The following is a 22,503-nucleotide window of genomic DNA, read 5'->3' as shown; positions in this document are numbered from 1 at the left end:
TAATACTGTTGGACAGTGCAACCCTACAGGGTTAATACTGAGGGTCAGTGCAACCCTACAGTGTTAATACTGAGGGTCAGTGCAACCCTACAGGGTTAATACTGAGGGACAGTGCAACCCTACAGTGTTAATACTGTGGGATAGTGCAACCCTACAGGGTTAATACTGAGGGACAGTGCAACCCTACAGTGTTAATACTGAGGGTCAGTGCAACCCTACAGGATTAATACTGAGGGACAGTGCAACCCTACAGTGTTAATACTGAGGGACAGTGCAACCCTACAGTGTTAATACTGAGGGACAGCACAATCTGACAGGGTTAATACTGAGGGACAATGCAACCCTACCGGGTTAATACTGAGGGATACTGCAACCCCACAGGGTTAATACTGAGGGACAGTGCAACCCTACAGCGTTAATACTGAGGGATACTGCAACCCCACAGGATTAATACTGAGGGACAGTGCAACCCTACAGTGTTAATACTGAGGGCGATTGTAACCCTACAGGGTTAATACTGAGGGACAGTGCAACACTACAGAGTTAATACTGAGGGACAGTGCAACCCTACAGGGTTAATACTGAGGGATAGTGCAACCCTATAGGATTAACACTGAGGGAGAGTATAACCCTAAAGAGTTAAGATTGTGGGACAGTGCAAACCGACAGGGTTAATACTAAGGGATAGCGCATCCTTAAAGAGTTAGTACTAAGGGATAGTGCAACCCCACAGGGTTAATACTGAAGTACAGAGCAACCCTATAGGGTGAATACTGAGGGACAGTGCAACCCTACAGGGTTAATACTGAGGGACAGTACAACCCTACAGGATTAATACTGAGGGAGAGTGCAACCTGACAGGGTTAATACTGAGGGATAGTGCAACCCTCCAGGGTTAATACTGAGGAACAGTGCAACCCTACAGGGTGAATACTGAGGGACAGCGCAACCCTACAGGGTTAATACTGAGGGAGAGTGCAACCCGACAGGGTTAATACTGAGGGATAATGCAACCACACAGGGTTAATACTGAGGGATAGTGCAACCCTACAGGATTAATATTGAGGGATAGTGCAACCCTACAGGGTTAATACTGAGGTACAGTGCAACCCTACAGGGTGAATACTGAGGGAGAGTGCAACCCGACAGGGTTAATACTGAGGGATAATGCAACCCGACAGGGTTAATACTGAGGGACAGTATAACCCTACAGAGTTAAGACTGAGGGACAGCGCAACTCTACAGGGTTAATACTGAGGGACAGTGCAACCCTAAAGAGTAAATACTGAGGGACAGTGCAACCTGACAGGATTAATACTGAGGGAGAGTGCAACCCTACAGTGTTAATACTGAGGGACAGTGCAACCTGACAGGGTTAATACTGTTGGACAGTGCAACCTGACAGGGTTAATACTGTTGGACAGTGCAACCTGACAGGGTTAATACTGTTGGACAGTGCAACCCTACAGGGTTAATACTGAGGGACAGTGCAACCCTACAGTGTTAATACTGAGGGTCAGTGCAACCCTACAGGGTTAATACTGAGGGACAGTGCAACCCTACAGTGTTAATACTGTGGGACAGTGCAACCCTACAGGGTTAATACTGAGGGACAGTGCAACCCTACAGTGTTAATACTGAGGGTCAGTGCAACCCTACAGGATTAATACTGAGGGACAGTGCAACCCTACAGTGTTAATACTGAGGGACAGTGCAACCCTACAGTGTTAATACTGAGGGACAGTGCAACCCTACAGTGTTAATACTGAGGGACAGCACAATCTGACAGGGTTAATACTGAGGGACAATGCAACCCTACCGGGTTAATACTGAGGGATACTGCAACCCCACAGGGTTAATACTGAGGGACAGTGCAACCCTACAGCGTTAATACTGAGGGATACTGCAACCCCACAGGATTAATACTGAGGGACAGTGCAACCCTACAGTGTTAATACTGAGGGCGATTGTAACCCTACAGGGTTAATACTGAGGGCGATTGTAACCCTACAGGGTTAATACTGAGGGACAGTTACCCTTGGTTTGAGGTCTTTGAACGAGAAGTCAGTTCAAGATAAGGGCAGATGTGTTCGGAACCAAAACGGGTAACAATCACTTCATCCTGTAGGCAGTGTGTTGGCTGTGAATGTTGGGAATTCTCTATCCTTAAGGTTAGTTGAAGCCCCATCATGGATTATGTTACCAGTTACGAGATTATTGGACTCTCAGGGAATTGTGGGATACAGGGACGGAAGGGGGAAACAGAATTGAGAAGGAAAATCGGGCCCGATCTGATTGGATAGAGGAGTTGAATGGAATGGAATTCCTTGCTGCTCTATTTTACATTCCCATTAGACAATTTTGGATCTTTTATCATCTAACCATGTTTTCATGAGCAGTGTACAGGAACTCATTCACGTGGGCGGCACGGTGGCACAGTGGTTAGCACTGCTGCCTCACAGCACCAGAGATCTGGGTTCAATTCCCGCCTCAGGCGACGAACTGTGTGGAGTTTGCACATTCTCCCCGGGTCTGCGTGGGTTTCCTCCGGGTGCTCCGGTTTCCTCCCACAGTCCAAAAATGTGCAGGTCAGGTGAATTGGCCATACTAAATTGCCCATAGTGTTGGGTGAAGGGGTAAATGTAGGGAAATGGGTCTGGGTGGGTTGCGCTTTGGAGGGTCAGTGTGGACTTGTTGGGCCGAAGGGCCTGTTTCCACACTGTAAGTAATCTAATCTAATCTAATAGGCTAAAAGATGGAAACACAGGAGGCCATTCGGTCCTCACACCTGCTGATCTGTTCAGTGAGATCCTGCCTGAGTTGTAGCTTCACTGCAAGGTCTTTCTTATCATGGGCCAGTCCTCACAATTCTCACCATCTTATCATGTCAGAAATGGGCTGGTATGTTTTGGGTCAACTCATTGCCTCCAATCCTTCCTGCGGACATTTGTCTCAGTGACTGGTATTCATGGATACCAGGAATGGTTTTTGGCAGAAGTCAATCTTGATATCAATTAATGACTAGCTATCTGACAGCTGGGGTTGGTTCGCTCAGTTGGCTGGATGGCTGGTTTGTGATGTAGAGTAATACCAATTCCTGCACTTGCCTGAGGTGTGGGGACCCTCAGGTTAAACCACCAGCAGTCTCTCTCTCTAATGTCACCTCTAGTTTCACAATGACGCCAAGGCTGTCTATGAGACAGTGGTTTCAGATTCACAGTAAGTTCACACTGCAGCAGTCAATCTGTTCTCACACTGTCTCAGTAACTTACACTGAACCAGTGAGGAGAGACACAATGCAGGAATACTCCTCTATATTCTCAAAGACAGAGCCTACCTTCTGCTATCAAGCAGGTAATCTTTCAGGTCCTAATCACCTCTGGGGATGAAAAATTATCAGGGATTTTCAGGAATGTAAAATTGAGGTTGAAATCTGATTGGCTCTGGTCTTATTGAACAGTGGGCTAGGCCTGTAGGGCTGAATGGTCTACATATCTTCCTGGTTTGCATAAGTGTCTTCATCCTGCACCAGTCTTTAGGTTCAAATACATCTCCCCCCAACACCATACATTCCTGATGAAGGGCATATGCTGAAACATCGATTCTCCTGCTCCTTGGATGCTTCCTGACCTGCTGCGCTTTTCCAGCAACACATTTTCAGCTCTGATCTCCAGCATCTGCAGTCCTCACTTTCTCCCCCGTTCAGGCGAGGAAACACTTCTTAACATCACTCCATCAGAGACATTAGGGACAGTTAAGTGACTCTTGGATAGGCACATGGAAGATAGTACAATGAAGGGTTTGAAGGTTAGAGATCTTAGAGTCGGGTAAAAAGCCAGCACAACATTGAGGGCTGAAGGGCCTGTACTGCGCTGTACTGTTCTAAGTTCTTTTAATTAGAGCACACCCTTTTCAGACTATATCACTTTGCACTTGCCCGTCCTGTCAGAGGAGAGTCTGACCTCAGATCAATCATATCAAATCAGTTTAACACCTTGATTAACTGAGCCCTGGACCTGCCCAGCTCCAGCAAGTACAACCCCAAGGGATGATTGTCTTCAACCAGCTGTGGGAGCCCCAGGTAGGGGCAGACTGAGAAACCTCACATCCTCCAAGGCCAGGAGGAGGTTTCAAGCTGCTCCACCATCACCCCCTTCCCTCCAAAGGACAATCCCACAGGGAATCAAGGAATAGGTCAAGCTGCATCTCTGGAAATCCTTCAGACCCACCTCTTGGCAATTTCTGTTTATAACCCCTCATTACCAGGACACACATGTCTGGTTTAGCCAGATGACCCAGACAAAAGGGTTCTGGTGGAATATAGACACTAGCCTGTGATGCTGAGATGATAACGCAGATAAACAGCACAAGGAAAGGGATTGATGGAAGGGAATGTTGTTAATGTTGGAAGAGAAACTGTAGGAATCGTAATGTGTGCATCACATGTCACCATGATTGGGAGCTAGGACAGGCAGCTGTCTGAGGTCCTGACTGTGACTGGGGGGGAGGGGGAGAGTTGGGGGGGGGAGGGGGGGGGGGGGCGAGCGGTGCTATTTTTACGGTGATGTGCTTTGGTGATGAACGGTTCATAGAAAGTAGGGCTGGTCCCTGAACTTGAATATAATTATCCTCATTACTTGGAATAAATTTGATTTCACAGTCAAGCAGCCAATAGTAAAGCAAAGAGTTCCAAACCAGAGCTTTTCCAAACAATGCAATGATTAACCATCAGCAGCTGGATCTGTGGAACGTCTCAGAGTCCAGATGTTACTGCATGAGGATTGCTGGCCTTTGATTTAAATTGGGTTTGATCTGTTCTAGTCTGGAATAAATAGATTTTTTTTTAACCAGGAAACACCAAAGGTTGAATCCTTCCAGACATTGGTTAACCCACAATTAAACATTTGGTTTGGTTTGACTGTAATGTTTGGGAATGTCACTTACCCTATTGTACTCCTTCCCATTCTCTCTCCCACACTCTGCCCCTTCCCTCTCCCAACACCCACTCCTTTCTCAATTTCTTTAACGTAACAGCTGTGGAATAATGTTACTAAACTGGAAGATTTTATTTAAAGTAACTTTTAAGGTCAAACAAATTGACCCCATTCCATTCACATGGTCCATGAGTGAGAACACTAGCCAGAGAATGGAAACATAGAGGGCTCAACATTTTAATCTCTCTGTAAATGGTGAGAATATGAGACATTAAGAATCCAGGTGGAGCTAGCCAGGTGGATACACGATATTGCCTCAAAGGTAGAAGACAGAGGGTGGTGGTGGAGGGTTGTTTTTCAGACTGGAGGCCTGTGACCAGTGGAGTGCCACAAGGATCGGTGCTGGGTCCTCTACTTTTTGTCATTTATATAAATGATTTGGATGCGAGCATAAGAGGTACAGTTAGTAAGTTTGCAGATGACACCAAAATTGGAGGTGTAGTGGACAGCGAAGAGGGTTACCTCAGATTACAACAGGATCTGGACCAGATGGACCAATGGGCTGAGAAGTGGCAGATGGAGTTTAATTCAGATAAATGCAAGGTGCTGCATTTTGGGAAAGCAAATCTTAGCAGGACTTACACACTTAATGGTGAGGTCCTAGGGAGTGTTGCTGAACAAAGAGACCTTGGAATGCAGGTTCATAGCTCCTTGAAAGTGGAGTCACAAGTAGACAGGATAGTGAAGAAGGCGTTTGGTATGCTTTCGTTTATTGGTCAGAGTATTGAGTACAGGAGTTGGGAGGTCATGTTGCGGCTGTACGGGACATTGGTTAAGCCATTGTTGGAATATTGTGTGCAATTCTGGTCTCCTTCCTATCGTAAAGATGTTGTGAAACTTGAAAGGGTTCAGAAGAGATTTACAAGGATGTTGCCAGGGTTGGAGGATTTGAGCTACAGGGAGAGGCTGAACAGGCTGGGGCTGTTTTCCCTGGAGCGTCAGAGGCTGAGGGGGGACCTTATAGAGGTTTACAAAATTATGAGGGGCATGGATAGGGTAAATAGACAAAGTCGTTTCCCTGAGGTGGGGGAGTCCAGAACTAGAGGTCATAGGTTTAGGGTGAGAGGGAAAAGATTTAAAATGGACCTAAGGGGCAACTTTTTCACACAGAGGGTAGTACGTGTATGGAATGAGCTGCCAGAGGATGTGGTGGAGGCTGGTACAATTACAACATTTAAAAGCATCTGGATGGGTATATGAATAGGAAGGGTTTGGAGGGATATGGGCTGGGTGCTGGCAGGTGGGACTAGATTAGATTAAGATATCTAGTCAGCATGGACGGGTTGGGCTGAAGGGTCTGTTTCCATGTTGTACGGCTCAATGATTCTTCACAATGAAGTCTCTCATTTCCCGCCCTCTCTGCTCTGTATCTTTACTTTCTGTGCCACACCAATTTGTTGGCTATGTAGAGCAGTTGATCTTGTTGATCTTCCGTAATTACACCGGCATCACTCCCCACCTCTTCCTCCGCTACATTGATGACTGGATTGGGGCCACCTCGTGCTCCCGCGAGGAGGTTGAGCAATTCATCAACTTCACCAACACATTCCACCCTGACCTTAAATTCACCTGGACCATCTCTGACATCTCCCTCCCCTTCCTGGACCTCTCCATCTCCACTAATGACGACCGACTTGACACTGACATTTTTTACAAACCCGCCGACTCCCACAGCTACCTGGATTACACCTCTTCCCACCCTACCTCTTGCAAAAATGCCATCCCGTATTCCCAATTCCTCCGCCTCCACCGTATCTGCTCCCAGGAGGACCAGTTCCATCATAGGACACACCAGATGGCCTCCTTCTTTAGAGGCTGCAATTTCCCTTCCCATGTGGTTAAAGATGCCCTCCAATGCATCTCGTCCACATCCCGCACCTCTGCCCTCAGACCCAACCCCTCCAACCGTAACAAGGACAGAACGCCGCTGGTGCTCACCTTCGACCCTACAAACCTTCGCATAAACCAAATCATCCGCCGACATTTTCGCCACCTCCAAACAGACCCCACCACCAGGGATATATTTCCCTCCCCACCCCTTTCCGCCTTCCGCAAAGACCGTTCCCTCCGTGACTACCTGGTCAGTTCCAGCGGAGATTCACACGGATGATCCCTGGAATGACAGGTCTAGCATATGAGGAACGGCTGAGGATACTGGGATTGTATTCGTTGGAGTTTAGAAGATTAAGGGGAGATCTAATAGAGACGTACAAAATAATACATGGCTTTGAAAAGGTGGATGCTAGAAAATTGTTTCTGTTAGGCGAGGAGACTAGGACCCGTGGACACAGCGTTAGAATTAGAGGGGGTCATTTCAGAACGGAAATGCGGAGACATTTCTTCAGCCAGAGAGTGGTGGGCCTGTGGAATTCATTGCCACGGAGTGCAGTGGAAGCCGGGACGCTAAATGTCTTCAAGGCCGAGATTGATAGGTTCTTGTTGTCTAGAGGAATTAAGGGCTACGGGGAGAGTGCTGGCAAGTGGAGCTGAAATGCGCATCAGCCATGATTGAATGGCGGAGTGGACTCGATGGGCCGAATGGCCTTACTTCCACTCCTAGGTCTTATGGTCTATGGTATATTGTATGGTCCTGGGCCTCCTTCACCACCGCTCCCTCACCACCAGACGCCTGGAGGAAGAACGCCTCATCTTCCGCCTCGGAACACTTCAACCCCAGGGCATCAATGTGGACTTCAACAGCTTCCTCATTTCCCCTTCCCCCACCTCACCCTAGTTCCAAACTTCCAGCTCAGTAGCTGTCCCCATGACTTCCCCGGACTTGTCCTACCTGCCTATCTCCTTTTCCACCTATCCACTCCACCTTCTCCTCCCTGACCTATCACCTTCATCCCCTCCCCCACTCACCCATTGTACTCTATGCTACTTTCTCCCCACCCCCACCCTCCTCTAGCTTATCTCTCCACGCTTCAGGCTCACTGCCTTTATTCCTGATGAAGGGCTTTTGCCCGAAACATCAATTTCGAAGCTACTTGGATGCTGCCTGAACTGCTGTGCTCTTCCAGCACCACTAATCCAGAATCTGGTTTCCAGCGTCTGCAGTCATTGTTTTTACCTATACTCACCTGCTGTTCACCTTTTAACAGTGTGGCACTCCCTCAGCACTGACCCTCCGACAGTGTGGCACTCCCTCAGCACTGACCCTCCAACAGTGCAACACTCCCTCAGCACTGACCCTCCGACAGTGTGGCACTCCCTCAGCACTGACCCTCCAACAGTGCAACTCTCCCTCAGCACTGACCCTCCGATAGTGCAGCGTTCCCTCAGCACTGACCCTCCGACAGTACGGCGCTCCCTCAGCACTGACCCTCCAACAGTGCAACACTCCCTCAGCACTGACCCTCCAACAGTGCAGCATTCCCTCAGCACTGACTCTCCGACAGTGCGGCACTCTCTCAGCACTGACCCTCCGACAGTGCAGCACTCCCTTAGTACTGACCCTCCGACGGTGCTGCACTCCCTCAGCACTGACCCTCCGACAGTGCGGCGCTCCCTGAGCACTGACCCTCCGACGGTGCTGCACTCCCTCAGCACTGACCCTCCGACAGTGCGGCGCTCCCTCAGCACTGACCCTCCGACAGTGCGGCACTCCCTCAGCACTGACCCTCCGACAGTGCGGCACTCCCTCAGCACTGACCCTCCGACAGTGCGGCACTCCCTCAGCACTGACCCTCCGACAGTGTCCACTCCCTTAGCACTGACCCTCCGACAGTGCGGCACTCCCTCAGCACTGACCCTCCGACAATGCGGCACTCCCTCAGCACTGACCCTCCGACAGTGTCCACTCCCTCAGCACTGACCCTCCGACAGTGTCCACTCCCTTAGCACTAACCCTCCGACAGTGCAGCACTCCATCAGCACTGACCCTCCAACAGTGCAGCACTCCCTCAGCACTGACCCTCCGACAGTGCAGCACTCCCTTAGCACTGACCCTCCGACAATGCAGCACTCCTTCAGCACCGTCTCTCTCTCAGTGGAATGTTACATTGCTATGGTATTGATGTGTTTGCCAAGATGCTAACTTGAACCTATGACTGGGTATTCCAAACATGAGCTTACCATTGAGATAGCCAGTGTGTATTGCTGATGACAGAAAGGTACCTCATACCCTCAGAAACATTGATACTTTCCTGTGACAGTCCATCGCAGGGAGGGATAGGTCTAACTGCCCCTCAGTGGGACATCGCTGGCAATGGCCTGGCATTGACCTAATCTCAGAGAGCAGTTTCCAATGAAGCTCTGTCCCACGCTATTCCATTCACCGTCTTAATTGGCAACGTAAACAGAACCCTTTCTATCTCCTGTGAGATTACAATAAAATCTAATCACTGTTTACAGCACATCGCCTTACAGCTGTGAAATGATGTTTCAGCCCATTAGCACAAGCTGTGAGCTACGCCTCATTGTCCCAGCCTGGGCTAGTCCCAAAGGTAGTGACTAGATTTATCACCTTCACTGTTTGTTCTCCTCACTCCAGTTCATCCCTCGGAAAGATTCTAAATCCGAGATCCAGCTCCTGCTTCCAACAGATCCACATTGTTCTGTCAGTCCCAGGTCAGGGAAAGCTGATGAGCTGCTCGGCCACAGAGTCCATCACATTGAGGGGAGATGCCCTGCTTTCCACCAGGGGCCTGGGGGAAGGGGGAAGGGGAGGTGAGGTGTAGTGGCTGCAGTGTGAGGGGGTGTTAGGGGGGTCAGCTGCAAGGGTCCTACCTCATGTCTGAAGCCCCTCCCTTCCACAACAATCTCCAGCTCCAACTCCAGTCACTGCCTCAGGAGGGCACAGTTAGGATTAAAGGTTATAGTTCTGGTTAGGATTGGGCTAGGGTCAGGGTTAAGGTTAGGGTTAGGGCTAGGGCTAGGGTCAAGGTCTTAGTCAGGGTTAGGGTTAGGGTCAGACTTAGGGTCAGGGTCAGAGTCCGGGTCTAGGTCAGGGTCAGGGACAGAGTCAGGCTTAGGGTTAAGGCTCGGGTCAGAGACTTAGGGTTAGAGTTAGGGTCAGACTTAGGGTCAAGGTCAAGAACAGGGTCAGGCTTAGGGTCAAGTTCAGGGTTAGGGGCAGGTTTACGGTCAGGGTTTAGGTCAGAGTCAGGGTTAGGGTCAGGGACAGGGTCGGGTTTACAGTCAGACTCATGGTCAGGGTGAGGGTCAGTCAGAGTCAGGGTCAGAGTCAGAGGGTTCGGGGCAGGGTCAGGGACAGGGTCAGTGTCAGGGTTAGGGTCAAGGACAGGGTCAAGGTTACAGTCAGAGTCACAGTCAGGTCCACTGTTGGGTGGGTGTAGGAGTGTGGGTGGGGGTGGGGGTTGGGCAGGGGGTGTGGGTGGGGGGGAAGAAGGGGTGTGGGTGGGTGTGTGGGAGGGGGTGGGGGTGGGAGAGGTGTTGGGGGGGTGGAGGTGGGGAGGGGGAGGGGGTGTGGGTGGGGGTGTGGGAGGGTGTGGGTGTGGGAGTGGTGTTGGGGGTGGGGGTGGGTGTGGGGAGGGGGAGGGGGTGTGGGTGGGGGTGTGGGAGGGGGTGGGTGTGGGAGAGGTGTTGGGGGTGGGAGAGGTGTTGGGGGTGTGGGTGGGGGTGGGGAGGAGGTGTGGGTGGGGGTGGGGGTGATGCTGCACTGACATTCCACAATAAAAGATCAAACACTTCACCCTGCCTCTCAACTTGCTCACCTCAAATTTCTCACTATACAACAAAACCTTACATTTAGTGAACACTATTAATGCAATAATCCATCAGGAAGCTGACAAAATCTGAGATGGGAACGGGGATATGGGGTCAAGTGATCAAAGCTTGGTCAAGGCAGTCGGTCATAAAGAGTGTCTCAACCGAAGGAGAGAGAGAGAGAGAGAGAAATAGACAGAGATAGAGAGAGAGAGAGAGAGAGAGACAGGCAGAGAGAGAGATAGATAGATAGATAGAGAGAGAGAGACAGAGATATATATATATATAGAGAGAGAGAGAGAGACAGACAGGCAGAGAGAGAGAGAGATAGAGAGAGAGAGACAGAGAGAGAATGAAGAGATGGTGGTGAGCTTGTGTGGGTGGGGAGTTTTCAGGGAGAAGTTGTCGTGCTCAGGACCCAGGCACAAAGACCGGAGCGACTCTTTCCCCCAGCCCTGCCCTCCTCCCATCACTGACTCTGCCCACCTATTTCATCCTCTCCCACAGTCTGGCTTTCTCCCCAGACCATTTGATCGCTGTGTCCCTAAGAATTATATCTATCTCCTTGAAAACATTCAGCATTTTGGCCTCCACTGCTTTCAGTGGCCGAGAGATCCCCAGTCCCTTGGTGAAGGTACTTCTCTTCCTCTCTCAGTCTGTGTTGTATTGTCAGACTGTGAGCTCTGGCTCTCTCCTCATCACCCCAGCCTTGGTTCCCCTGGGGATTGGAACCTTCCAGGTCCTGGCTCCATGGCCTCTCACCTTTCACCCTCATTAATCCCAACTTCACCAAAAAGGCTGGCACCTCCATTTCCACTTCATTTCTGTTTCAGCCAGTGTCTGTCTCCTCATCTACTTGATAATTACCGTGGGGATTGCGATGAGGAAACGGGGTTATGAAGATTTCTATCACCCTTTTGAGAATTGAAGTGTTGATGAGAATTCAGAGTTGGAGTCAGACACAGATGTATCCCAACTGAGTTCCTGCTTTTGCCCATGAGACAACTCATATTCTGAGATGACAGCACTGGAAAAATAAATAGAAGCTGTTTCAGTGTCAGAGTTTAGATGATCAGTAGGAGGAAATTACTGCAGATGCTGGAATCTGTACTGAAAACAGAAAATGCTGGAGATCCCAGCAGGTCAGGCAGCATCCACGGAGAGAGAGAGAGAGAGAGTTAATGTTTTGAGTTGAGATGACGCTTCATCAGAGCTGATGTGAAGTGTGGAGAGGGCAGCATTGATGCTAAAGTTTGGTGAGGGTGTGGGGAGGGTGGAAAAAGGATGTCGGAATGTGAGAATGGCAGGACAATGGTGTGTCTAACTGCCGAACCGGGAAGGAAAGGAATGGGAGGGGAAATCAGGAGTTGGGGTGTGGGGAGACAGGACATTGGAACAAGCTGAAGGAAAGGGAGAATTGGTTCACAGTTTTAAAGTGGTGAACTCTATATGTAGTCCATGTGGGTGCCCATAGCCACTCCTTTGACTTGGCAAGTCCCTGTCACACTTTGCCTCTTTATGGGGATGCAGAACACTCCTTGTTGCAGTCCTCCACTGGCCCCCTCTCACAATCCTCTCCTCGGCACCTCCCGACTGCTTTGTGCTCCCGCCACGGCCTTGAAACACTTGTTCATTTTGCCTCCAATTTCCTCCCCTCGATAAATTTCACACTGTCCATTTCCGACACCTCCCTTCCTTTCCTTCACCTCTCTGTCTCCATTTTGGAGAATAAACTGTCTGTTCCCACCCACTACAGAGCCACATTCTGCAAGCACTCCATCCCATTCTCCCAGTTCCTTCATCTGTGCCTTATCTGTTCGGATGATGCCGCTTTCCAAAACAGCATGCCTGACATTAGACTAGATTCCCTACAGTGCGGAAACAGGCCCTTCAGCCCAACAAGTCCACACTGACCCTCTGAAAAGTCACTCAACCAGGCCCTTTCTCCTACCCTATGTTTACCCCTTCACCTAACACTACGGGCAATTCCCCATGGTCAATCCACCCTAACCTGCATATCTTTGGACTGTGGGAGGAAACCTGAGCACCTGGAGGAAACCCACGCAGACACGGGGAGAATGTACAAACCCTGCACAGACAGTTGCCTGAGGCTGGAATCGAACCCAGGTCCCTGGCGCTGTGAGGCAGCAGTGCTAACCACTGAGCCACCAGGCTGCCCACATGGCTTGCTTCTTCCCACCCACTGTGGTTGGCTGAACCCTCAACTGTATCTGACCTATCAGCCGTGTTTCCACCCTTGCCCCTTCCCATCACTTATCATATCATGATTGGCTTCTCCTTCTCCTCACCTTCTATCCCACCAGCCTCTGTATTGGAAAGATCATTCTCTGCCATTTCAGACAACTCCAGCAGAACGCCACCACCAAACACATCTTCCCCTCACTCCCCCCTCCCTCCCCCCCCCCATCTGCATTTCACAGGGATTGTTCCCTCTGGGACACCCTACTCCATTCCACAACCACCAACACCTTCCCCCTTCCCACAGCACCATCCTGTGTAACTGCAGAAGGTGTAACCCCTGTTCCTTCCCCTCCTCCCTGATCACCTGCCAAGGGCTGAAACAGCCTTTCCAGCTGATGCATCATTTCCCCTGGACCTCCTCCAATCTTGTGTAGTGTATTCGCTGCACCCAATATGGTTGACTCTACATTGGAGAAACCAAACATGGACTGGGTGACCGCTTTGCAGAACAGCCCTGGTCCGTGCACAAACATGACCCTGACCTTCCCTTAGCCGGTCATTTTAACACAGTGTCCAGCTGGTATGGATCCCAGCGCAAACTGGAGGAACAATATCCCATCTTCAAACTAGACATTTTACAGCCTTCTGGGCTTCATATTGAATTCAACACGTTTACATTGAGTTCCACCAAGTCCCATTCCTTCCTTCCTTTTAGCTTGGCTTGTTACATACTCTCTCACCCTCTGTTTGGAAACTGGGGCTTCCAATTAAACCTGTTGGACTATAACGTGGTGTTGCAGGATTTTTAACTGCCCACCCCAGTCCAACACCGGCTCCACCACATCATTAATCCGAACTTCCAACGGCCTTTCTCCCCAGCACACCACTCCCCCACCAACCCACCATTGCCCCTTCCGTATTTCACGTCCGCTCCGATGAAGAGTCATCTAGACTCAAAACGTTCGTTTGCTCTCTCTCCGTGGATGCTGCCTGACTCACTTTGATGATGAGAAGTTAGGCCAAGAGTGAAGAGGTTACAAAGCAGAAATTATCCTAACGTTTTATAAACTCCTGATCACACAAGAATATAAAACATGAAGAAACCTTCTCAGATTGAGAGAATATTTACTGCTATCTGTTTACTTGATTGTAAGTTGACAGTTTCGGTTCATATTCTTCAGTAAATGTTTGTTGTACCCACAGCTCAACTTCCCTTTCACTTTCCCAGACATTGCTTTATCATTTCTCTTCTTCACATTGTTCATGAAGGTGAGACTGTTGCTAGGTGACTGTTCCAACAACACTCAGGTACATGCCAAAGCGAACCCAGCTATTTCCAGTAAAATGGACGTCAGATAAGAATGCAATCCAATGAATCTACAATCGCTGCACTGGGGGGATCACTGCACTGGGGGGAAATCACTGCACTGGGGGATCACTGCACTGGGGGTAATCACTGCACTGGGGGATTATTGCACTGGGGGAATCGCTACACTGAGGAATCACAGCAGTGGGGGATTGCTGCACTGGGGTGGATCACTGCACTGGAGGGATCGCTGCACTGGGGGGTCACTGCACTGGGGGGTCGCTGCACTGGGGGGGTCACTGCACTGGAGAATCACTGCACCGGAGGGATCGCTGCACTGAAGGCTCTCTCTGCACTGGGGAAACCACTGCACTGGGGAATCCCTGCGCTGGGGGAATGACTGCACTGGGGGATCACTGCACTGGAGAATCGCTGCACTGGGGTAATCACTGCACTGGAGGATCACTGCATTGGGGTGGATCAGTGCACTGAGGGGAGATTGCTGCACTGGGGGAATGACTGCACTGGGCAATCACTGCACTGGTGGGGGGATTGCTGCACTGTGGGGAAGTCACTTCACTGGGAATCACTGCACTGGGGGATCATTGTGCTGGGGAGAAATTGCTGCACTGAGGAGGAGACGCTGCACTGGGGAAAATCACTGCACTGGGGGGGGGGATTGCTGCACTGGGGGATCACTGCACTGGGGAATCACTGCACTGGGGGAATTGCTGCACTGGGGATCATTGCACTGGGGGAATCACTGCACTGGAGAATCACTGCACTGAATGATCACTGCACTGGGGTGGATCACTGCACTGGGGGGAAATCACTGCACTGGGGGATCACTGCACTGGGGAATCACTGCACTGGGGGAATTGCTGAGCTGGGGGATCACTGCACTGGGGATCACTGCACTGGGGAATCATTGCACTGGGGGAATTGCTGCACTGGGGTAATCACAGCACTGGGGGATCATTGCACTGGGGGATCACTGTACTGTGGAATCACTGCACTGGGGGAATCACTGCATTGGGGGATCAGTGCACTGGGGGATCACTGCACTGGGGAATCACTGTACTGGGGGATCACTGCACGGGGGCAAATTGCTGCACTGGAGGATCACAGAATTGGGAGATCCTTGCACGGGGGGAACCACTGCACTGGGGGATCACAGCACTGGGGAAATCACTGCACTGGGGGATCACTGCACTGGAGAATCACTGCACTGGAGGGATCGCTGCACTGAAGACTCTCTCTGCACTTGGGGAAACCACTGCACTGGGGAATCCCTGCACTGGGGGAATGACTGCACTGCAGATCACTTCACTGGAGAATCGCTGCACTGGGGCAATCACTGCATTGGGGTGGATCACTGCACTGTGGGGAGATTGCTGCACTGGGGAGTCACTGCACTGGGGGATCAGTGCACTGGTGGATCACTGCACTGGGGAATCACTGCACTGGGGGAATTGCTGCACTGGGGATCACAGAATTGGGGAATCACTGCACTGGGAGGATCACTGCACTGGGGGAATTGCTGCACTGGAAGGTGTCATGCACTGGGGGAAATCACTGCACTGGGGAATCACTGCACTGAGAGATCAGTGCACTGGGGAATCACTGCACAGGGGAGAATCACTGCACTGGGGGGAAATCGCTGCACTGGGGAAACACTGCACTGGAGGAGGAAATCACTGCACTGGAGGATCACAGCACTGGGGGAATCACTGCACTGGGGGGAAATCACTGCACTGGGGGATCACTGCACTGGGGGAGGAAATCACTGCACTGGGGGATCACTGTACTGTGGAATCACTGCACTGGGGGAAATCACTGCATGGGGGGAATCACTGTGCTGGGGGAAATCGCTGCATGGGGGGAATCACTCCACTGGGGATCGCTGTACTGGGGATCACTGCACTGGAGGAAGCACTGCACTGGGGATTGCTGTACTGGGGATCACTGCACTGGAGGAATCACTGCACTGGGGAATCGCTGCACTGGGGGAATCACTGCACTGGGGGAATCACTGCACTGGGGGTATTGCTGCACTGGGGGAGATTACTGCACTGGGGTGGAATAAATACACTGGGGGGGATTGCTGCACTGGGGGAATCGCTGCATGAGTGGGTTGCTGCATTGGGGGGATTGCTGCACATGGGGGAATCACTGCACTGGGGGGTGGAAATCACTGCACTGGGAGGAATAACTGCACTGGGGGGTGGAAATCACTGCACTGGGGGGAATAACTGCACTGGGGGGTGGAAATCACTGCACTGGGGAGAATTACTGCACTGGGGGGGCGGGGGGAATCACTGCATTCCTGGAATCACTGTTGTGTGCGGCTTTGGCCTGTTGGTTGATTTGCTGTGAGAACCCCTGTCTGATCAGCCAGCGCCGGTGAGGGTGTAGGGGTGAACCACGTGAAGTCTACAGTGTTAGTGCAGGAGGAGAGCCATGCCCTGGTCAGTGACACGCTGCTCTGTTACTGATGGGCTGTGAGCATGAGTAACTGACACAGAGTACAGAGACGTGCATTTACTAGATTCACAAGCACCCTGAGAGCAGTGATTGGTGGGACTCGACTGTCGACAAGACTTCTGTTGAGCACATTCTACACAAATGAGTTTAATTGAAAGCGACAAACTGCACACCTCAGTAACTGATATATACTTCATTTGAGGAAACAGGGCAGGGACTGCTCAGCTCACCAGTGGCTCACTGTCAAATCCTCTGTGTGTTTAGAATAAAAACAAACTCAAAAGGGATCATTTCCCTCTCCTTGCTTTCCAAATTTCCTCAATGTTTATCTCCCAGAGTTGTCCGGTGTCAGAGAAGGTGATTACAGATCACTGGGGGTGTGATATGGATTGCTATAGTCCAGTTTCTCTCCTGCATCAGGAGTTGAACTGATAATGAGGTTAACTAAACTCTAACCACTTTAACAGGGTAGGGGCTGTTAATGGTAAGATGTTGTAAAGATTGAAGCATGTTAGATCAAGCTTTCAGTAATATTCGCCCTGTATTTTATTGATCGAAGCACGTTGGGAGTGTACACTGAAGTGAATCCTTTATCAAGCAACCATTCAACAACAGACTGTTCAATTCTGACTTGAAAGCACTTGAATGTTGGGACATTAAAGGACATTTTGCACTCCGAATGGATACAGATTCACACAGAAACATCCCGGTGACAATCTCTTTAATCTTCAGCTGAGTTTGCCCTCTGGCATTTTTGACAATTACAAGGGATTCAGTGACATAGAAAATGAATCAGTTGCCATAGCGACAGAGTAAGAGGTGTGACTGAGAAGCTGACAGCAGCAGAGAAGGAGAGAGCAAGGCTGCCTTGTAAATGGCCACAACCACTCACAGATGGAGAGAAAATTAGAGAGTGTTCCCAAGAGGAGAGGGTCCAAGGGCTGGATGTGTTGAAGAAAAGGGTGTGTTTGAAAAGTGGATCTATAAAGATATTGCACCATTTAAACTATTTCTCACCCTGTCCCAGTGAATCATAATCATTCACACACTCTTCCATTGTACACAATCCCAAATGGATCGAAACTGTGTGTGTGTGTGTGTGGGTGGGTGTGTGTGAATGTGTATGAGTGTGTGTGTGTGAGAGTGTGTGTGTGTGAGTGTGTGTGTGAATGTGTGTGTGTGAATGTGTGTGTGCGAATGTGTGTGAGTGTGTGTGTGGGTGTGTGGGTGAATGTGTGTGGGCGTGGGTGTGTATGTGAATGTGTGTGTGTGAATGTCTGTGAGTGTGTGTGTGTGGGTGTGAATGTGTGTGTGTGAATGTGTGTGAATGTGTGTGAGTGTGTGTGTGTGAATGTGTGTGAGTGTGTGTGTGAATGTGTGTGGGTGTGGGTGTGTGTGTAAATGTGTGTGTGTGAATGTGTGTGAGTGTGGGTGTGTGAATGTGTGTGAGTGTGTGTGTGAATGTGTGTGGGTGTGGGTGTGTGTGTAAATGTGTGTGTGTGAATGTGTGTGAATGTCTGTGAGTGTGTGTGTGTGGGTGTGAATGTGTGTGTGTGAATGTGTGTGAATGTGTGTGAGTGTGTGTGTGTGAATGTGTGTGAGTGTGTGTGTGAATGTGTGTGGGTGTGGGTGTGTGTGTAAATGTGTGTGTGTGAATGTGTGTGAATGTCTGTGAATGTCTGTGAGTGTGTGTGTGTGGGTGTGAATGTGTGTGGGTGTGGGTGTGTGTGTGAATGTGTGTGTGAGAGAGTGTATGTCTATGTGTAGGTACATACGTGTGTGAGTGAGTCAGTGTGTGTGTGGGAGAGAGAATGAGTGTGAAAGGATGTGTGTATGTGCATGAATATGTGTCATGTGTGTGGGTATGTAAGAGTATTTGCGGTGTGTGTGTGAGTTTGTGTGCGTGCAGGTGTGTGTGTGTGCGTGTGTGTGCACATGTGTGTGCGTGTGGGTGTCCCCTTCTAGACTGTCAATGGTCTCCTGTGGACGAGAGTAGCCATCTTTCTGGCCTAACTAGAAAGATTCTCATAGGGTGAAAAATATGAAGCTTATTGCATGACTGAGTTATTTACAGGTGAGCTGAAAATGTGTTGCTGGAAAAGTGCAATGTGGGATTATGAGTTGTCACTTGTCTTACCCTGCAATGGGAAATTTACCAAGTTGCAACATAGCTAAAAATGTGTTGTTGGAAAAGCGCAGCAGGTCAGGCAGCATCCAAGGAACAGGAGAATCGACGTTTTGGGCATAAGCCCTTCTTCAGGAATGAGGAAAGTGTGTCCAGCAGGCTAAGATAAAAGGTAGGGAGGAGGGACTTGGGGGAGGGGCGTTGGAAATGCGATAGGTGGAAGGAGGTCAAGGTGAGGGTGATAGGCCGGAGTGGGGGTGGGGGCGGAGAGGTCAGGAAGAAGATTGCAGGTTAGGAAGGCGGTGCTGAATTCGAGGGATTTGACTGAGACAAGGTGGGGGGAGGGGAAATGAGGAAACTGGAGAAATCTGAGTTCATCCCTTGTGGTTGGAGGGTTCCTAGGCAGAAGATGAGGCGCTCTTCCTCCAACTGTCGTGTTGCTATGGTCTGGCGATGGAGGAGTCCAAGGACCTGCATGTCCTTGATGGAGTGGGAGGGGGAGTTGAAGTGTTGGGCTACGGGGTGGTTGGGTTGGTTGGTCCGGGTGTCCCAGAGGTGTTCTCTGAAACGTTCCGCAAGAAGGCGGCCTGTCTCCCCAATATAGAGGAGGCCACATCGGGTGCAGCGGATGCAGTAAATGATGTGTGTGGAGGTGCAGGTGAATTTGTGACAGATATGGAAGGATCCCTTGGGGCCTTGGAGGGAAGTAAGGGGGGAGGTGTGGGCGCAAGTTTTGCATTTCTTGCAGTTGCAGGAGAAGGTGCCGGGAGTGGAGGTTGGGTTGGTAGGGGGTGTGGACCTGACGAGGGAGTCACGGAGGGAGTGGTCTTTTCGGAAAGCTTATAGGGGAGGGGAGGGAAATATATCCCTGGTGGTGGGGTCCGTTTGGAGGTGGCGGAAATGACGACGGATGATACGCTGTACATGGAGGTTGGTGGGGTGGTAGGTGAGGACCAGTGGGGTTCTGTCCTGGTGGTGGTTGGAGGGGCGGAGCTCAAGGGCGGAGGAGCGGGAAGTGGAAGTGATGCGGTGGAGGGCATCATCGACCGCGTCTGGGGGGACATTGCGGTCTTTGAAGAAGGAAGCCATCTGGGTTGTTCGGTTTTGGAGCTGGTCCTCCTGGGAGCAGATGCGTCGGAGACGAAGGAATTGGGAATATGGGATGGCGTTTTTACGGGGGCAGGGTGGGAGGAGGTGTAGTCTAGGTAGCTGTGGGAGTCGGTTGGTTTATAGTAAATGTCCGTGTTGATTCGGTCACCTGAGATAGAAATGGAGAGGTCTAGGAAGAGGAGGGAGGAGTCTGAGACGGTCCAGGTGAATTAGAGGTCGGGGCGGAAGGTGTTGGTAAAGTGGATGAACTGTTCAACCTCCTCGTGGGAGCACGAGGCAGCGCCGATACAGTCATCGATGTAGCGGAGGAAAAGGTGGGGGGTGGGGCCAGTGTAGCTGCGGAAGATGGAATATTAAAAATTGTAATATTAAGTAAATGTAGCTTAATATTTGCATTTGTTTAATATTCCATTCCATGACACTGCAATCCTGTTGCTGTAAATTCTGTGTCTTATGATCTTATTCTGCACACCCACCTGATGAAGGAGTGTCGCTCCGAAAGCTAGTGCTTCCAAATAAACCTGTTGGACTATAACCTGGTGATGTGTGATTTTTAAACTTTATTTGTCATGGTATTATTGTTATTGGTTTATTTATCTATTTACATCCACCCCAATCCCTGTCTCTCCCCCCCCCACCCCACCACCGCCCCCGCCCAAGAATCCAGATGTTCCTCCATACCCTAACGGCCTTGAGCCGGAATGATGGAAGTCTGTCCCAATTCCCACGTGACACGACATTCAGGAGAGTTACCCGATTGCAAAACTGCAAGAAGAAAGGTACAATATCAAATCATTAGAGATCTGTTCCCCCTTTTCTCAAAACACACAATGAAATTCTTATCCCTGTGTCTGACACTCTCTGTGGTCTGACCAGATCTCCAGGTTTGCCCACTCTCCCCATCATCTGTAAAGTGCTTCTTAAAACCAAGCCTCATAGCCCCTTCTAAGGCACTAGCTTATAAATGCTTTGTCTGATATCTCCAGTAGAGCATCTTGGGATGGCCCCTATGTTACTGGTGCCAGATAACTGTAAGTTGTTGTTGTTGAGTCAGCAGCAATGGGGACTCAACTGTTTAAAAGGTATAAAAATGAAATGGATGAAGCCTGGAACGTGGCAAATGACAAGTAAGGTTAAAGAGAATCCCAAAACTTTCTATACATGCATTAAACACCTGAAGGTAACTAGGGAGAAGGTAGGACCACTCAAGGATCAAGGAGGGAACTTGTTCTTGGAGGCAGAGGATCTGGGTGAGGTTCTAAATGAGTCTTTTGTGTCAGTATCGACCCAGGAGAAGGATTTAGAGTCATAGAGTCATGGAGATGTACAGCACGGAAATAGACCCTTTGGTCCATGCCGACCAGATATTCCAACCCCACCTGCCAACACCCAGCCCATATCCCTCCAAACCCTTCCTATTCATATACCCATCCAAATGCCTTTTCAATGTTGCAATTGTACCAGCCTCCACCACATCCTCTGGCAGCTCATTCCATACACATACCACCCTCTGCGTGACTTGGACGATAGTGAGATTATTATGGAGCATGCTAATATGCTAGGGCATCGTGAGATCACAAATGAAATAGTGTTGGGTCTCTTGAAGAGCGGATAAGTCCCCAGAGTCCGATAGTATCTACCCCAGGTTATTGAGAGAGGCAAAAGAGGAGATTGCTGGGGTCTTGACCCAGATGTTTGGATCCTCGCTAGCCACTGGAGAGATCCCGGAGGACTGGCGAGGAGTTTATGTTGTTCATCTGTTCAAGAAGGGAAGTAGGGATAATGCAGGAAACTAGACCGGTGAGTCTCACATCGGTGGTTGGGAAGCTATTGGAGAGAATTTTTAGGGATAGGATTTACACACATTTGGAAAAGCGTGGCCTAATTAGGGACAGTCAGCGTGGCTTTGTGTGGGGCAGATCCTGTCTTACTAACTTGATTGAATTTCTCAAGGTGGTGACAAAGGTGATTGATGAGGGTCGAGCAGTGGATGTTACCTACATAGATTTTAATAAGGCTTTCAGCAAGGTCCCTCAAGATAGGCTCATCCAGAAAATCAAGATGCAAGGGATCCACCGTGACTTGGCTGTGTATACTTAGAATTGGCTTTCCCATAGAAGGCAGAAGGTAGCGATGACAGGATGTTTTTCAGACTGGAGGTCTATGACTAGTGGTATTCCACAGTGATCCATGGGACCTCTGCTGTTTGTGATATACATAAATGACTTGGATGAAGATGTAGCGGGTGGGTTAGTAAGTTTTCAGACGATACAAAGATTGGGTGCAATTGTGGATTGTGTAGAAGACTATCAAAGGATACAACAGGATATAGATCAGTTGCAGATGTGGGCGGAGAAATGGCAGACGGAGTTTAATCTGCGTAAGTGTGAGGTGCTGCATTTTGGGAGGTCAAATGTTAAGGAAAAGTATATAGTTAATAGCAGGTCCCTGAACAGCATTAATGTACAGAGGGATCTTGGGGTTCAAGTCCATAGCTCCCTGAAAGTGACCACACAAGTAGATAGGGTGGTAAAGAAGGTATCTGGTATGCTTGCCTTTATTGGTTGGAGAACTGAGTATAAGAGTCAGGATGTCAAATTGTAGCTTTATAA

General features: G+C 49.8%; 1 protein-coding gene across 12 annotated transcripts in view; it reads right to left on the bottom strand.

The window, feature by feature from the left end:
* Positions 1-22,503, bottom strand: part of LOC140458399 (leucine-rich repeat and immunoglobulin-like domain-containing nogo receptor-interacting protein 1) — a 548,017-nt gene that overhangs the window by 207,802 nt on the left and 317,712 nt on the right. For 7 of the 12 annotated variants that reach the window (XM_072552882.1, XM_072552885.1, XM_072552881.1 and 4 more), the window contains one exon: positions 20,573-20,656. The exons of 4 other annotated variants lie outside the window; for them this stretch is intronic. The gene's annotated coding sequence lies outside the window, so the exon portion shown is untranslated. Of the gene's footprint in view, positions 1-11,450; positions 11,692-20,572; positions 20,657-22,503 lie in introns of those variants that run through there. One more of the 12 variants, XR_011953488.1, reaches the window with a different exon arrangement.

The sequence above is a fragment of the Chiloscyllium punctatum genome, chromosome 33, assembly GCF_047496795.1.
Source record: "Chiloscyllium punctatum isolate Juve2018m chromosome 33, sChiPun1.3, whole genome shotgun sequence".
Lineage (NCBI taxonomy): Eukaryota > Metazoa > Chordata > Chondrichthyes > Orectolobiformes > Hemiscylliidae > Chiloscyllium > Chiloscyllium punctatum.
The sequence above is the reverse complement of the archived record's forward strand: the minus strand, read 5'-3'. Positions and strand labels throughout refer to the sequence as shown.